This window comes from Curcuma longa, chromosome 18 (assembly GCF_044706935.1).
Source record: "Curcuma longa cultivar G26 ecotype Majalengka, Jawa Barat chromosome 18, ITB_CL_G26_1.1, whole genome shotgun sequence".
In the NCBI taxonomy this organism is placed as follows: domain Eukaryota; kingdom Viridiplantae; phylum Streptophyta; class Magnoliopsida; order Zingiberales; family Zingiberaceae; genus Curcuma; species Curcuma longa.
Window position 1 is genome coordinate 877,445 of NC_133878.1, and position 7,674 is coordinate 885,118.

General features: G+C 43.7%; 1 long non-coding RNA gene across 1 annotated transcript; it reads right to left on the bottom strand.

The window, feature by feature from the left end:
* Positions 1–2,874: 2,874 nt before the first annotated feature.
* Positions 2,875–3,889, bottom strand: LOC141812182 (uncharacterized). Its single transcript, XR_012600252.1, has 3 exons — positions 3,849–3,889; positions 3,306–3,393; positions 2,875–3,165 (listed from the first exon to the last, which is right to left on the bottom strand). It is a non-coding gene; the product is annotated as an uncharacterized LOC141812182 (long non-coding RNA).
* Positions 3,890–7,674: the final 3,785 nt, after the last annotated feature.

Consider the following 7,674-nt stretch of genomic DNA (forward strand, 5'->3'; position numbering starts at 1 on the left):
CTCCAATATTTTGTTCTTCTAGTTTTGGATTTTTTTTCTTTTAAAAAATCTATGCATTATAGATATAGTGATTTCCTAATATAAATAAATAAATAATGAATTAACAATCCAAACTTAAACATTGAAAATCCTAAAGCCATCGAATACTAGAGACAAGCATGCTTATTGCTTAATTGTATAATAGAGGTGTAAGTAGTTGAATTTGAGAAAGAGAAAAATGCATGCATAGTTGTATAATTATCCGAAGCTTTAGAATGCTAGAGAATTTTAGTTTAGCATCAAACACAAGTTAGTAGTAGAATATCAATGTGCAAAAAGGAATAAAAAGAGTATCAAGGCGATCACATTGTTGATACAAGGTGGGCGCATCGTTGCCTTGCGGGGCAACGACCGCATCGTTGCCTAACAGGTAGGTGTAATTGAATCGTGCCAAACAGTAAGAAGTTCGAGCTCGACACAGTTGATTTTTCTCTAAGCTCGAGCTCGGCTCGAGTTTGATTTAAGCTTTAATTCTTAAACTCGAGTATTCCAGCAAAATAACGTGGATGATTAAGCCACCGGATAACGAATTGTTGACGTACATGCTCCTCGAAGATAACAATCGAAGAAGACAAATGAATCTGAAAAATACTAAAAAAAAAGAGTTAGAATGGCACCGAGGATGGATCCCGATAATCCAAACACTCAAATTAAGGTTTTGCATAAGGAAAAAGTTTAAGGACTTGAAAAAATTAAGGTTGATGTACGCATACCTATGTCCATGGATATGGGCCACCTTTATAGACTTGTTAATATTCGTTTAAGAAATATTTTGAAATATTTTTTTTATTCTCTGAGTGAAACAGTTTTAGGATTTCAGAATCTTAAGAATGAGCCGACCTTATGACTTTATCTCGCATGACACGTGGAGGTAACAGATTTTCTCCACATCATAAGCATCCATAATTAGTCAAGTCGAAGGAGGTGTAATCCGACTGATTGGACTATGTTGAGTTATCATTGGGATACCTTGAATGAGGTGTTATCGCTACACCCCATATGGATGAAATGGCCATAACAGGATCTCGAGCTTGGGGCTTGGTATAAGGCTATGTCGCGATCTCAGGGCGCGATGCTTCAGACTTATCATAAGGTTAAGTCATAAGCTTAAGGCTCAGGCTTCAGACCTGTCATAAGGCTAACTCTCGAGCTCAGGGTTCGATGTTCCAGGTCAATCATAAGGCTAAATCGCAAGCTCGGGTCTGTGCTTTAGGCCTGTTGTAAGGCAAAGTCATGAGCTCGAGACTCGGTGCTCTACGCTTGTCATAAGACAAAGTCGCGAGCTCGGGGTTTAGTGCTCTAGGCTTGTCGTAAGACAAAGTCACAATCTCAGAGCTCGGGACTCGGTGCTCCGAGCCTGTCATGAGACAAGGTCGCGAGCTCGGGGCTCGGTGCTCCAGGCCTATTAGGGAAGGCAAAATAGTGAGCTCGAGGCTCGGTATCTCAAGCCTACCATAAAGCAAAGTCGCAAGCTCAAGGCTCGATGCTCCAGACCCATCATAAGGCCAAATCACGAGCTCGGGGCTTGGTGCTCCAGACCTGTTGTAAGGCAAAGTCGTGAGCTCGGTGCTCCAGACCTATCGTAAGGCAAAGTCGTGAGCTCGGTGCTCCAGGCCCGTCATAATGCAAAAGTCGTGAGCTCGGGGCTCAATGTTATGAGTTTGTCGTAAGACAAAGTCACAAGCTCAGGGTTCGACGTTCCGGGTCTGTCGAAAGTCAAAGTTGCAAGCTAGGGGTTCAGTGTTCCGGGCCTGTCATAAGGTAAAGTTGCAAGCTCAGGGCTCGGTGTTTTGAGTCTGTCGTAAGGCAAAGTTGTAAGCTCGGGGTTCGATGTTCAGGGTCTGTTGTAAGGCAAAGTCATGAGCTTGGGGCTCGATATTCCGGGCTTATCATAAGCCTAAGTCTCGAGCTCAGAGTTTGGTGTTCTAGGTCTGTCATAAGACAAAGTCGCAAGCCCGGTGCTCCAGACCTGTTCTAAGGTAAAAGTCGCGAGGCTCCGAGCCTATCATAAAGCAAAGTCACGAGCTCGGAGTTTGGTGTTCCAGGCGTGTGGTAAGACAAAGTCATGAGTTCAGGGCTCGATATTTCGAGTCTGTCGTAAGACAGTTGTGAGCTTGGGACTCATTGTTCTGGATCTATCTTAAAACAAAGTCGCAAGCTTGGGACTTGGTGCTTCAGGCCCATCGTAAGCTAAAGTCACAAGCTCGGTGCTCCAGGTCTGTCATGAGGCAAAGTCGCGAGTTTCCGAATGAGTCATTGAGGCACAACACGTTGGCAATTCTACTAAAAGTCCTCCAATGTTGCTTCCCCACAACATATTGATACTTCTACTAAAGTATTCTCTAGTGGTTCCTTAAGATGTGTGTACCTTATCAAACTAGAACTACACTGCCCGATCAGAGTTTTTCATCTGTATTATGGACACTTACTCCTTTCTTTTTTCAGAATAAGCACCTAATCATTCTAAGAATTTTTGCTCAGAAATTCCTAAATGTATCTGTTCATTTTGAAACCTTCTTCCACATGTTTGATGGGTGCATTAACTTATCACAGTGAATTCAAAATTCGAACCCACACAACTGGTACAGCTGGTTAAGGCAGAAATTGAATGACAAATTTTCGATCCATTCCATGATGTTTGATTACTTCAATTGAACAAACCGGGACCGTAAGTTCAACTTTACCAGTCTGTTCAACACTATTTCTTACAGTTACAGCGTCATAAAGGAGGCCAAGAATTCACAAGCATTGCCATTAAAGTGGTTCGACTGTTTGGCAACATATTCAATGGTGTCAGCATTAAGTGGACGAAGTAGTTGTTTCAGAAATCCTACACTATGTATATTTAAAAATTTAAATAAAAAATAAATTCTGAAAAATGTAGACGCATTAATTGAGACGCCTGCTGTTTCACGTACCAACTAATGCTTGCTGTATATCACTTCACTTGTGCAATTGATATCAATTCTTACAGTACAACCTGCTCTTCTTTTCAGGGTCAGTAATTGATGCTCGAGAGACATCAATTGTAGTGCATTGCCGTGTTTATGACCGAATTGAAACTCGAATATCCTTAGCCAATCGAAGAATATGTAAATGGATTATGGCTCAGTACTCTTAGTCCACCTGAGGCAACAAAGGAATATAAACTGCCAAAACATTCCCATGACCACAGAAAGATTGAAAAGTAATACTGCAGATTCAAGTTTTCTTTAGAAGGACAAAAGGCTAAAGCAAAGGCTCATTTAGAAACTGTAGCTCCTCACCGTGTGTCCTCATCTAATAAATATGAGTTGCTCACAGGATTGATCGAATTGAATCTCCAGCTATCAGCACCCTCATCTCTGATAGAACCTAGTCAATTGGAAGATGAAATGTTAGATGGCCTACAACCCAGCAGTTGCTCTGCACAGAAGCATTCTTTTTATGAATGAAATATCTGTTGCACACTAAGGACGTGTAAATGCAGAAATGAAGTTTGTTGGATCTTCATTAGTATCAGGAAGAGCCAAGGGAATGGTATGTTTGATGCATATAAACATACAACACAAGCATGGTTATTTTATGAATGAAGAATCAGTAAGCATCTATTATGGTTATAATAGTGAGATGTCATCTGTACCAAAAATGAAAGGGCACAATTACCAGAAAACACATTGTCAGTAAAAACACAAATCATAAATACTTTACTGTATCAGAAACAAAGCATATTCGAACTTGTAAAACAAAGTTAGACAATACCAGCAAGGCAATAAAATAGCATGAAATGAAAGTGAAAGGCATGAAATTGACCAAGCAAGGGAGATTGCCTTTGTTAAGGGAGATGATGGGGATGCAACAAAGGAGGAATCACACATTCTTAGCATCTTCATGGTGGTGGGGGATTTCCTTTCTATGTTTGACAATGCATGCAAGGAGATGGATAGATTGCATAAGAGGACAATGATTGGTTCAGCTAGATCCTTTAGGATACCTGCAAGTACTTCTCTTTTGGTCCTCCCATAGGCCTACCTGAACCGACCCAAAATTGGAACTAGGTCGACGAGCCCAACTTGTAGTCGACCCATCTAGATTGGACCCTAAGTTAACCGGTTGAACTGTCGGTTAACAACCTATTTTATTTATTTTAAAAAAAATTAATTTAAATTATTTAATAATATTTTAGTGATATTAATGTATAGTTCGATATAAATTAATTTATTTTCTTAAAATTTTTCAACGTGAGATTATTGTACATTTCTATTAAGTCAATTTTTTAAACTTATTTGTCTTAAATCTCTTCTAACGTGGGACTATTATACCTTTAGCTTATTAAATTTATTAATTTAACTTTTAATATATTACTTGTTGGTCTTATTCTATCTTTCTATCATAAACTATTTGACTTGAATCATATATCTAATAATAAATTTATCAAACAATATAATTTATTCAAGAATAAAATTATTTATATACTAAAGATTATCATCAAATATAAAAAATAATAAAAAAATATAACTTATGTGATATATATGTCATCACATTAAAAAATAATAATATTAATGTTAGATAAAAGAGTCATTAATATCAAAAAATAAAAATGGTTCAAGGTTTAGTATAATATTATTCTATATCTATTTTTGTTCCCGACTTTTTAGAAGCTCAAACACTACTTGCATGGGCAAAGCTTATATGGGCAGAGCTTACACGGGCTCAATGTGGGCAGTTGCTCACACTGAGCCCAGATAAAAAAAAATATTATACATTTTTTACCCTAAATGTTCATCTCCTTCCCTTTTGGCAGCATGTTATGCCCTCCGCCCTCCGTAGCAAACAAGGAAGCTCAATCAAAGGTAACCTTAAACTTTTTTGTTCTATTTCTCAAAAAAGGATGGGCACTGCCTAGCAATAGCCTCCCAAGCGGTCGCTGCCCCACCAAGCAGTGACACTGCCTCTCTAGTCAATGGTAGCCAAGCCCACCAAGCAGCGGCATCACCTCTCTGCAGCCGCACCAAGCAACAACAGCCCCTCATGACCACTGCTACTCTGCCAGGCAGCAAGTGAAGCGACCGTTGCCCTGCAACACAGCGACGTGGCAGCCTTGATACTCTTTTTATTCCTTTTTGCACATTGATATTCTATTACTAAATTGTGTTTGATGCTACACTAAAAAACTCTAACATTCTAAAGTTTTCGGATAATTATACAACTATGCATGCATTTTTTCCTCTCAAATTCAGCTACTTACACCTCTATTATACAATTAAGCAATAAGCATGGGTATTGTTACGGGTGTTATAACCCCCCCTCAGGGAGGCGGTCATCTAGGACTTGGCACACTCTACCCAGCCGGCTCAACAGCCCCATTCGGCTCGGTTCAGCAGTCCAGCACTGTCATTCGGCTTGGCAGCTCAGTTCTGCCAGCTCCACTCTACCCAGCCGGCTCAGCAGCCCCATTCGGCTCGGTTCAGCAGTCCAGCACTGCCATTCGGCTCAGCAGCTCAGCTCTGCCAGCTCCACTCTACCCAGCCGGCTCAGCAGCCCCATTCAGCTCGGTTCAGCAGTCCAGCACTGCCATTCGGCTCGGCAGCTCAGCTCTGCCAGCTCCACTCTGCCCAGCCGGCTCAGCAGTCCAGCACTGCCATTTGGCTCGGCTCAGCAGTCCAGCACTGCCATTCGGCTCGGTTCAGCAGTCCAGCACTGCCATTCGGCTCGGCAACTCAGCTCTGTCAGCTCCACTCAGCCCACTCGACTCTCAGCCCAGCTCCCACTCAGTTCACTCGGCAGCACAGCCTGCCCAATTCGGCTCGGCAGCACAGCCTGCCCATTCGGTTCGGCAGCCCTACTCAGCCCACTCAGCAGCTCAGCCCTGCTACAGCCCACTCAACAGCTCAGCCCTGCCACAGCCCACTCGGCAGCTCAGCTTTGCTCCTCAGTCACAAGTCAGTCTCGCTACATCCCTCGGCACTCACACCTCCGACTGACAAAGGAGAATAATCAGATTTGACAAGTCTTAACTTGGATGTGACTTGTTAGAAGCGACCTTTTTCTCTCTCCATTAAACGACTTTGACAAACATTAAATGAGGACTGTGTCTTGTCAGAAAAGGTCTTATCAAGATCTTCTCAAGACCATATCTTGTCATATCAAGATCTCCCCAAAGATCATGTCTCGTCAGCATAGATCTCATCAAGATCTTCTCAAGGTTATAAAAGAGGCCACAGAAGGTATTCGAGGAGGCCGGTCTCTCGAAGGTATTTTGGGCTGAGCATTTCATTACAGTATTTTTATTTTACTGTACTTCTTCTTCCTCCGTCTGTGGGCTGACTTGAGCGTCGGAGTGGCCGTCCGGGGACTCCCCGACGCCAGGATGACCTCTGTTCTCCTGTGATGTTTCAGGGTCTTCCGGTGGTTGATCCTCTCTCCTTCCTCGGTGTGGAGGCCCTCGCCGGCGGTTGCACCCCCTCTCTTTCCCTGCATGCTGACTGGTCCGGCGGCGCGTCCGGAAGCTGATCTTAACAGGAACAAATTTGGCGCTGTCTGTGGGAACACTAAAAACCTGTTTTGAGGCGTGCTGGTAGACAACCTTGCCGGACCTGCTCACACATCACTGTAATTCAAGAGGAGTATCACCGCATGGTGGCTGCCGCTGTTGCAGCCTCGCAAAAGCAGCCCACGCTCCAGCTCCACGTTGGTTGCGTCATATTCTGCTCCTTTTACAGGTCATTTTTCTACCTTATTTCTACCTCTTGCGCGCCTTAACGGCCAGGGTCTAGCACAGCTAGGCGGCTCAACCACTCCCATCTCCAGCTATTGCCCTGTTTAGGGTTTAACCTCCCCCGTGCTCCTGCAGCCGGGGTCGAGCTCCCTTCGGCAACTGAGCCTTACTACAGGCATGGAGTCAACTCCTATCTCCAAATATTACTCTATTCAAGGTTCAACCTCCCCTCCTAGTCAGGGTCGAGCTCAATTCTGGTGGTCTCGGACCACTAGCTCCATCAGCAAATGTCCTTTTCAGGGCTCAACCTCCCTCCTAGTCAGGGTCGAGCTCAATTCTGGTGGTCTCGGACCACTAGCTTCATCAGTAAATGTCCTTTTCAGGGCTCAACCTCCCTCCTAGTCAGGGTCGAGCTCAATTCTGGTGGTCTCGGACCACTAGCTCCATCAGCAAATGTCCTTTCAGGGCTCAACCTCCCCTCCTAGTCAGGGTCGAGCTCAATTCTGGTGGTCTCGGACCACTAGCTCCATCAGCAAATGTCCTTTTCAGGGCTCAACCTCCCCTCCTAGTCAGGATCGAGCTCAATTCTGGTGGTCTCGGACCACTAGCTCCATCAGCAAATGTCTTTTTCAGGGCTCAACCTCCCCTCCTAGTCAGGGTCGAGCTCAATTCTGGTGGTCTCGGACCACTAGTTGTTAGGATCGGTTGAATAGCTAGAGGGGGGGTGAATAGCGTTTCTCGATTTTTCTTGATCTTTCTCTGCACAGAGATTAGCGGAAGCAAAAATATAAAAGAGAAAGAAAGAGATCAACGCTAACCCGGTTTATTTTACTTGGTATCCACCTCCGCAGAGGTGACTAATCCAAGGATCCACACGCACGCACACACCCGATGCACTATCAATCTTCTCCTTCTCGAAAACTCGAAGGCGGAGAAAC